The sequence below is a fragment of the Alexandromys fortis genome, unplaced genomic scaffold (genome assembly GCF_014885135.2).
Source record: "Alexandromys fortis isolate MF-2015 unplaced genomic scaffold, M_Fortis_MF-2015_v1.1 scaffold_375, whole genome shotgun sequence".
Classification (NCBI taxonomy): domain Eukaryota; kingdom Metazoa; phylum Chordata; class Mammalia; order Rodentia; family Cricetidae; genus Alexandromys; species Alexandromys fortis.
Window position 1 is genome coordinate 502,903 of NW_026068279.1, and position 10,866 is coordinate 513,768.

Here is a 10,866-nt window from a genome sequence, read left to right on the forward strand (position 1 = left end):
GTCAGTAAACAGGTGATAGAATCTATGGGAAAATTCAAAACAAAATTCCTGATTCCAGACATTTTTCTGGAATTTCTGTTTTCCCAATAGAATTTAGATGTCCCATTTGCATTTATTACAGGTAAGTATAATGAAAAACTCACTGGATTAAACAACTCAATGGGGAGATTGTTTATGGCCTTGATGTTTTATAAAGTAAAATGAACAAGGTAAGTGTGCTTCCATGCTGAGTGGGCAGTTATTTTTACTAAAATTCTGACTCTTAGGTTTATTTTTTGCCATTTCAAGTTTTATCATCATATTAGCTATGAAGAGTGAGCAGAAGAGGAATTACTCAGATATAACCGAGTTCGTCTTGTTGGGCTTTACAGCCCCTCCAAAGTTTCAAGTCTTTTTATTCTTGGCGTTCTTGATGATCTACATGGTCACTGTGGTAGGGAATGTCAGCATGATAATGATTATTAAGATGGACTCCAGACTCCAAACACCTATGTATTTCTTCCTTAGAAACTTGTCTTATTTGGATCTCTGCTATTCCACAGTCATTGCTGCAAAATCTTAGCCAACCTCTTGACAAGTGAAAAGAAAATTTCCTACAATGGTTGTGCCACCCAATTCTTCTTCTTTGCTTTGTTTGCTACAACTGAATGCTTCCTTCTTGCTGTCATGGCATTTGATCGATTCTCAGCCATTTGCTCTCCTCTCCTTTATCCTGTACACATGTCCCAAAAGGTCTGTATTCAGTTGGTTACTGGCTCCTACATTTGTGGATGCATCAACTCCATGGTACAGACAGGTTTCACTTTCAGCTTGCGTTTCTGTGGAGAAAACAGGCTGGACCACTTTTTCTGTGATGTCCCAGCTTTGATTAAGATTTCCTGTTCTGACACCTTTGTGAATGAGAATGTAATGTTTATTCTCTCTGGTCTCATCATCGTCTCCAGTACAACCATCATTCTGGTTTCCTATGGGTACATTCTTTCCACTGTCCTGAAGATCCCCTCAACCCAAGGAAGGAGTAAGACTTTCTCTACCTGTGGCTCTCATATAGTAGCAGTGAGTTTATTCTATGGAACTGTGTTCTTCATGTATGCCCAGCCAGGGTCCATCTCCTCCCCAAAGCAAAAACAAGATTGTATCTGTGTTCTACACACTTATAATACCCATGCTGAACCCTCTAATATATAGTCTAAGAAACAGAGATGTCAAAGATGCTGTGCAAAAAATATTAGGTGGGAAATGTTCTCAGTGATATTTATGAAACCTTTATTTAGTGAACAAAATTTCTTTTCTAAGCTGTATATGATCACAAATATAATTATATAAGTCTCATAGAGTAATAATTCTAGCAAAAATGCATAGAACATTATTTTGTTTATACTGAATATATGAAAGCATATAACTTCTCATTTTATAATGAAATTTCAATTGATTAGGTAGCAAATATAAAAAATTATCTTTATGTAATTGTTAAAATTTTGCCATATATGTATATTACACTTTTTATGTCAACCAATGACATTGAACCATGTCACCTTCCACTTCCTGAGTCAAGCCCACCTAAGCGAAAGAGAAATTTTCTATTGTTCTACAGGGTCCTAGATTTTCATCATTTCAACACCACACACAGGACCGAGAGAGTGAAAATATAAAAATGGCCTCCAGACAAGTCTGACTCAATTTTCATTCCATCTGTAGATTTTTGTTGTTTGTAATTGACCATAAAACATTATATGGGCACCAATTTCTTACTTTCACACTAACAAATCCCCAACATTGGATCCTATCAGAGTAAAAATAATCTCATCCTGGTGGTTAAGGGCATCAGAAATCAAACCATTGGATACTTATTTAGACTGTTGTTCAGGAATGAGTAGGTGTACAAGGCTTTTTTTTGGGGGGGGGCACCAACCAGTTTTCAAGTCATGACATAGAACCTTATTAGCTATGAATCCTCGACCTAGGTTAGGCTTGTTTTTGGCTAGCTTTTTTTTTTTTTAACTTAAATAAACCTGCCTCTCTTTATCTACCTTTTACCTTGGATCTTTTTTACCTTTCTTCCTTCTGTATATCATACTTCCACTGTTTCTTGGGTCTGGGTGGCAGCTGAGTGGTTTCTGGCCTTGGGTGTGTCCCTCCCCGTCTCCCCCATTCTTTCCTTTGTCTTTTCTGTCCCTGAGCCTAGATTTCTCCTCCTATGTATTCCTCCAGCCTACGAGACCCAACTATCCCTCTCCTGCTTAACGGCTTGTCATTCAGCTATTTATTAGACCAATCAAGTGCCTTAGGCAGGCCAGGTGAAACAGAAGCAACTCATCTTTATATAATTAACCACATATCTTTGCATCCTTAAACAAATACAGCATAAACAAAAGCAACACACCTTTACACAGTTAAGTAAGATAGTGTAGTGTAAACAATTGTAACACCTCTTTGCCTCCAGAGGCACCCGAAATGGAACATATTGTTGCAATTGCTCTTGTTTGCTCATCATAGCTAGATGGTATAATGTTATTACTGAAGACACTACTCACTTTGCCTACAACACATAGAGCCCAACTTCAACTGTAGATGGTGGATTCTCCCTTCTGGATAGCTTATATAGTTCCAAAAGTTGTTACACAACCTGCTGAGAGAGAAAAGAAATCATAGGTGTCTCTAAGTGCTGACCTGTACATGCTAGCACACTGACCTACATGGCAAGATGTGCCCATTGGCATAAGAGTGATATAACTGGTAGGAGGGTAATCACACATTTTATGATTTGATGTAAAGTCTGCCTCACATGAGGGATTTAATGTCTTATACTGTAAATTGGCCAAAATCCCATGACTGGGGAACTCACAGACTCTAAATGGAAAGTTACTGCTATTGGTTTGTTAAATGGTTATGGGGTCAAGCTGCCCTCTAAATAGTTGTGTTTATTCCTAAAGATTTGTGTTACTTCTACCTTTGTCAGAGAAACTTCTTTTTGCAGTAGGTAATGCAGATATATAACAAGTCAAAGCACCGTGTACAAGTAAATGAGTAACCATTTGTGGATAAATCATTCATATCAAGCCCTTGTCTCACACCCTAGCTCAGGAGATTTTGTAGGAGACGGAGAAGAAAGAATGAAAACGATGGGGTAAAATCTACAATATTATGACTTGTTGACATGGCATGGGTAATGCATTCATCAATTTGTGGCTACATGCACAAGATCTAGACAAGATCATACAATCAATATTCCTACATGACCAGGGGATGAGCCTTTGGTTGACCAGACATTGGAAACTGATGCCTACCAAAGGAAGTTTCACTCTTTTTTGAGAACATGGCAGCTTATAGGCTGCCCATGTCCCAGTAGATAGTCACATCCACATGAAGATGGGCAGCAGTAATAGGACTCAATGTTATTAATAACCAAGAAATAGATGATTTCAGTCATGATATATTTTTAATTCTAGCACCTAGCATACAGATGTAGGTTCTGTGTATTCAAGGCCAACCTGGTATACAGAAAATACAAATCCAGCCATAAGAACATAAGAAGACATGTTTTAAGAAAAAAAAAAGAGTAGAAGGAAGATATGAAAATGGGAGGAGATTGTGTGGGGGGCACAAGAGAGAGTTAGAGGAAGGTAGTAGTGGATTGATATGACTAAAATACATTGTACAAATGTAAGCAATTCTCAAAAATAACTTAAAATATTATTTATATTGAAAAAATATATGTAATTTATAGTCATTACCATTATGTATTGTTTTATATGTGTGGTTTTACATGTATAAAATTTTACATATGTAAAATTGCATAGTAATACTTTGGTTTTAGTTTGTGCTTTTTATGTTGATTTGAGTTACGTTTGCATATTGCTATGAGGATGATTTGAATAAAAATGGCTCCCATAGGCACATATATTTGAATACTTGGTCATTAGGGTGTGTGAACTACTTGGGAGGGATTAGAAATTGCAGCTTTGTTGGAGTAGGTGTAGACTTGTTAGAGGAATGTGCCACTGGGTGTGGGCTTTGAGGTTATAGAAGTCCAAGCCAAACCCACTGGGTTTCTCTTTCTGTTGCTTGCAGATGTAGGACTGCCAGCTACTTCTCCAGTAGCATGTCTGCCTCTGTGCTGCCATGATTATTATGGGCTAAACCTGTGAAACTGTAATTTGACAAAAACAAATAAATTAAGTAATTTCTTTTAGGGAATTGTTTGCTATAGGAATACATCATGGTTTTCATGTTTTATTGCTACATCATGAAAGAAGAGTTTTTTGTTTGTTTTTTTAAATTATTAATACTTATTTATTTATTATTAGTTGATTTTCTACAACCCAATCAGTCCCCCTCCCTCCCCCTTCCTCCTCTTTCTCTAGTCCCTACCCCTCTTACAGAATATTTGTTTACACTGTGAATATATGTCTTTACCAAGGCGCCTTCTGATTGATTTAATAAAAAGCAGAATGGCCAAATGCTAGGCAGGAAGAGGTTAGGCAGGATTTCCAGGGATAGAGAGAAGGGTGGAGTTGTCAGCCAGATGAGCAGAAAAGGATGGTTCAAGATGAGAGGTAATGTCATGTGACAGAATGTAGATTAATATAAATGGTTTCAGTTACAAGCTAGTTGAGACAAGCTTAAGCTAAAGGCCAAGCTTTCATAATTAATAATAAGTTTCCATGTAATTATTTCTGTGGTGACAGCTAATGAAAAAGTTTGCTACACTCCTCAACTAGTATGTAGTTACATTAACTACATATTTTAAAATATATTTGTTTGAGAATGTAAAATATGTGCACACAACACATACATCCAATACTATAATGTGTCTATTTTTCTTTTTTATGGAAAACAGATTTTTTTCTCACATATTCTAATTATAGTTTCCCATGTCTCTCCTCCTGGAGCTCATCTCTACCTCCCTCCCCTTCTGCCCAGATCCACCCTGTTTCTGTCTCTGATTAGGAAACAAACAGGCTTCTAAGGGATAACAATAAAATAATATAAGACAGGGACCTGCAGCATTTCTTCCACTACAACCGCCAGGGACCCTGCAGCATTTTACTTAATCCATGACAGTTATCCAAAGGATTAAGAAAGAAAGAGACAAAAGACAGAAGATAGAATCAGGAGGAATCTGAGCAAATAATCTAGCAGACTTGAGTTTATTTTTCATAGACCTTTTATACACAAAGCAAAAAGGAAGAAGTCAAAAGAAAAAGTCTTTTGGCTTCCTTACTATGGTTCAAGAAACAAACAAGCATAATCACATCCTTAATTCTCAAAACATTGAGTAACCACACCTTTGATCAAAATCTTGTTATTTGGCCTTGAGGAATAAAACATCTAGTGATCACGCCTTTGGTCAAACATTATGTTATTTGGCCTTGAGGAGCAAAACACATCTAGTGAACACATCTTTGGCCAAATATCCTGTTATTTGGCCTTTACAATCTTGAACTCTCTAACCTTAAGTCAAGATGGAAATACTCACTGTTGGCTTCCACATCTGCAGAGTAAAGGCTTTCTCTGTAGGAACCAGCCCGACTTCTCAAGGTTCAATATGTTGCGATGGTATTGTCTTCATCTGTGGGGCTTGCCTTCAGTTTATGGAGAGAAATCTACAGACTGGGCTACAGTCCATGTTATATGAGCATTCCCATGGGATTTCTATGGCCACCAACTCAATTAGAGGTAACCCAATCCTGGTACAGGAAGATTCATTTGATGACAAGAGATGTCCAGTTGGGGTTCTGTCTGCCCTATTTGGCAATTTTTAGATCATCTTCATATATGCATATATTTTAGGAATCTTCTACTGTATTAGGTTTCCATACTACTCCTTTTAACTGTCTCTTCTCATATTTAACTGTCTTTCCTCCCACAACTCTGTCTTCCCTCCCCCTCTCCACTTGATTCTCTTGGTACAGTCTCCCCCAACTGCCTAAAAACATCTATTCTATTTCCCTTTCCTAGAGACATCTGAATGTCTCCTCTTATTTCTTTACTCTATATTTAATCTCTGTAGTTCTATACCTTGGTTGTCAATGACTTAGCAGCTAATATCTAAATATAAACAAATATGTACCATTCATATTTATCACCCCACAAAAAATTCCGTAAGGATCAAAGACTTCAACATAAACCAGATATATTAAACCTGATAGAAGAGAAAGTGGGGAATAGCCTTTAACTCATTGTCTTAGATGAAGACTTTCTGGGTCTTTATTTGCCTTTATGGGCTGGGTTATCTCATTTGAGGTGATTGCCTTCTACGTCCATCAATTTGTTTGGAAATTTATGATTTCTTTTTTGGTTGATGTTTGAAACAGATGATTATTACTACATTGTGTAAATACACCACCTTTTTTGTATCTACTTTACTGTTGAGAGACATCTACATTGTTTCCAGTTTCTGGCTATTATGAATACAGCAGCAATGAGCATGGTGTCTCTCTGATAGGATGAAATATCCATTGGGTTTATACCGAAAAGTGGTGTAGCTGGATATTGAGATAGATTGATTCTCATTTTTCTGAGGGAATTCCACATTGATTTCCCTAGTGACTGTATAAGTGTATAGTGCTACCAGCAATGGATGAATGTCCCCCTTTCTCCACATCCCCACCAGCATGAGATTTTACCTGTTTTATTGATTTTAGTCATTCTGGTGGTTGTAACATGAGTAAAGTAGTTTAGAATTGCATTTCCCTGTTGACTAAGGATATTGAACATTTCTTTAAGTGTTTCGCAGTCATTCACGTTTCCTTTACTGAGAATTCTCTGTTTAGATCTGCACTCCATTTTTAGTTGATTTTTTGTTTTATTGATATCCATGTTATTTTGTTCTTTATATATCTTGAATATTAGCCTTCTATCAGATAATAATTTAAAGTAATCTTTTCCCATTCTGTAGGCCAGTGCTTTGAATGACAGCGTCCTTTACTGCAAAGCTTCTCACCTTTACAAGGTCCCATTTATTTATTGTTGATCATGGTGCCTGTGCTGTGTTCTGTTCAGAAAGTCTTCATCTAAGACAATGAGTTGAAGGCTATTCCCCACTTTCTCTTCCACCAGGTTTAGTATATCTGGTTTTATGTTAAAGTCTTTGATCCTTATGCAATTTTTTGTGGGGTGATCAATATGAATGTATTTGGAGTCTTCCAGTTTTATCAATACCATTTGTTAAAGATGATGTCTTTTTTCCAGTGTGTGGTTTTTGCTTCCTTGTCAAAAATCAGGTGTCCATAGGTGTATGGATTTATGACTAGGTCTTCAGTTCTATTCTATTGATCAATGTGTCTGTTTTTGTGCCAATACTTTACTATTTTTATTATTTATAGCTTGATAGCACAACTTCAAAACAGAAATAAAAATACTTCCAACAATTCTTCTAGTATTAAGGATTTGCATCTCTCTATGTCTTTCTATATGAAACTGAAGTTTGTTCTTTCAAGATCTGTGAAGAATTGTGTTGGACGAGCAAGGAACCCAGGACAGCGAGGGGTGCACCCACACACTGAGACAATGGGGATGTTCTATCGGGAACTCACCAAGGCCAGCTGGCCTGGGTCTGAAAAAGCCTGGGTTAAAACCGGACTCGCTGAACATAGCGGACAATGAGGACTACTGAGACCCCAAGAACAATGGCAATGGGTTTTTGATCCTACTGCACCTATTGGTTTTGTGGGAGCTTAGGCAGTTTGGATTGCTCTTTGGGCTGACGAGGGAGGGGGACTTGAATGGGGAAGGGGGAGGGAAAGGGGAGGCGGCGGTGGGGAAGAGACAGAAATCTTTAATTAATTAATAAAGAAATAAATAAATTAAAAAAAGAATTGTGTTGGAATTATAATTCAAGTACTTTTTATTTTGCAGATTAGTAATATAGATTTTTGTTCTTTAATCTTCTGGGGGTTTATTGTTATTGTTTTGTTAGCTAAAGAGTTTTTTATTTTTTTAAAAATATTTATTTATTTATTTATTTATTTATTTATTTATTTATTATGTATGCAATATTCTTTCTGTGTGTATACTTGAAGGCCAGAAGAGGGCACCAGATCTCATTACAGATGGTTGTGAGCCACCATATGGTTGCTTCGAATTGAACTCAGGACCTCTGGAAGAGCAGGCAATGCTCTTAACCGCTGAACCATCTCTCCAGCCTCCAGCTAAAGAGTTTTATAAGTTTGAAAAATATTATGTATTCGTATCTTTTACATCAACATTTTCTGATTGAATTTATAATTTTTATTTCAAGCATCAATATTATTAAATAAGTATTTATACAACGAACAGTACTAGGTTTGTGTGATCCACTTCTCAGCATACACTGACACCAGAAACAAGAAAAAATTCATAATATTTCATTTTTGTTAAATAAATGCAGGGACTCCTAGAAGCGGTTTTTGTGAAATAATATAATATTCGTTCAAAAATTCTTTATAATCAATGGTGAATTTTGAGTGAGGAAATATTGTAGCCTACTCTACTTATCTTTGAACTTTTTTCATAGAAACTGAAATTATAAGAGTCATTAGGAATCAGACAATGAAGAATGCCTATCCTAAACTCACCATGTCCCATGTAGACTTTTACAATTTTATATTAATTAATAATTAATTAATAAAAACAAGAACAAAACACTTCCCAGATGATTCCAGTGAGTCAGAAAATACACCAAATGCTGACCTAATTGACCCCTGGGACTTATTTTATTTTCATAGAAATATATGTGTATATTCAAGAAATTTCAGATTTGCTTTCCTGGTTTGAGAGTATTATGCAGCTGGATATTATGATGCTTTCACTTTTACATTAACTAATATAAAAAGGTACTCTTGAGTTTGAGCTGAAAACCCAGTGTAGGGATTTCTTCTGAGGGTTATGAGGTGAGGACATGTTATACATGAAATCAGAAAGGTCTGCTTGGTGCGTGTGGTTTGATGCTTGAAGAATCTATATGAAAGATAAAATACTTTTGTTAATTGTTATACTTTTCTCAATATGACTTAAAAAACAATAAGCTTTTAAATTCATTAGTGAGGCTTTTCAGGTAGCCAGATCTGTATTTCAAAAGTTAAAAAATTAGTTTTCATGTAGATCTTATTTTACTTTAGCAAATAATTCTTGTTTTCAGTTCATTCTCTCAAGTATGAATTATTTATTCAGGACTTTCCATTTTACAAGGGCTAGATATTTTACTTACTTTTTATATATAACTTTGGGCAATCCTTATGACAATCTATTGAATCAATTTTCTATTACACAAGTTACTGATAATAAAATAAGGACATGGAATTAAACATTTAACTGAATTGCTGAGATAAAGTAGCCAGAGACATAAAAGGCAGGGATTATAATCGCTTTTTTTTTTCTAGACAGGGTTTCTCTGTAGCTTTGGAGCCTGTCCTGGAACTAGCTCTTGTAGACCAGGTTGGTTTCGAACTCACAGAACTTCACCTTCCTCAGTCTTCCGAGTGCTGATATTAAAGTCATGTGCCACCACCACTCAGCATAACCCAAATTTATGTGAACCAAATATCATGATTTTATAAAGAAATACTTTTATCCTTCATAAAATATGACAGAAATTAAGTCACTTTCACTTTTTCTCTCTCTGTTGTATGTTTATTTATAGGATTTTGAAATAAAAATATGCAACTTCAGAAGTTCATCAAAAGTTCCTCAAATAGAAGGAACTGTTTTTGCCAATCTGAAATTAAATATGACAGCTAGGCCCCCAGGATCATAAAATCTATTCTTCTATTTAGATTTAGCTTTTCAGATATTTTTGCCATTAATTGGTTATTGATGTATTTTTTGTTATTTAATAGTAAGCATTTATATTTACTAAAGAAGTAAACCTGATTTATTTATTTTGTGTTTTTAGAATATTCACAGAGAAAAAATGATTCTTGTTGGGGAAGTTAATAATAAGTGGCAACCACGACATTTTACATAAACAAATAATTTATATGTTTAAAGCTGGGACAAAGAAAAGAAGTGCTGTGACTTGGCTTCCCAAAAAGAAGCCACTGACCTTCGGAGATGAGCAATAAGTGATGTAGAACACAGGCGTTAGCTATGTCAGGCAGGTACAGGGGACATGGGGCTGATTTCTCACTGGGATGACATTCTTCCAGGCTGGTGCTTTACTTCACCGTGTGAAACTGCAACCTCCTGTGTCCTAATGTCTTTACGTACACATGAAATTTTTTATTTAAAATTTTTTACATTAAAATGTAAAAACATCATTCCTCACTTATGTTTTTTCTCCAACATATCCCAGATGCCTCTCCTTGCTCTCTTTCACCTTTATAGTTTTTTTCTTCATAAATTATTGTGTTAAAAGAGCCAAGTTCACTACGTCTTTTAGTGGGGAAGTAGATTCAACAAATTTCTCGTTTCTAAATTTCAAAGAATTGTATGTGTATGTGTTAAAGCATTTGACTACTATCTAATTTTATGTGTTTGGGTTGTTATAAATACTACCGCTTCATTCTCTGTTTCCTGCAATCCTTGAAAGAACCTCGTATAGTAGGTATTATTAGCAGTTCCCATCCTACAGAAGAGGACTTGGATGTACTGAGAGATTAGAAGTCGTCTTAGAGTTACTTAGGTTGAAAACTCCTAAGTGTCCTAACTTGACTGAGTAGCATCCAATCCAGAAGTGTGCCTTCCTCTATTCATACTTCTCAATTTATATCAGGGCTTATGATGTTAGAGTTAATGGGTGGCTTCATCTTTGACACTACACTGGCTAATCTAAATTCAAAACTATCTTGTCAAATGAGTTATTAAAAGAGAATCAATTTATATTAGCATTTTCCCCAAAAGGAACCACAAGTTGACCACAGTGCCCTGTGATCTCTTTTCTCAGAT

At 35.8% G+C, this 10,866-nt stretch overlaps 1 pseudogene; it reads left to right on the forward strand.

The window, feature by feature from the left end:
• Positions 1-307: 307 nt before the first annotated feature.
• On the forward strand, positions 308-1,252 carry LOC126494738 (olfactory receptor 12-like; annotated as a pseudogene).
• The last annotated feature ends 9,614 nt before the right edge of the window (positions 1,253-10,866 follow it).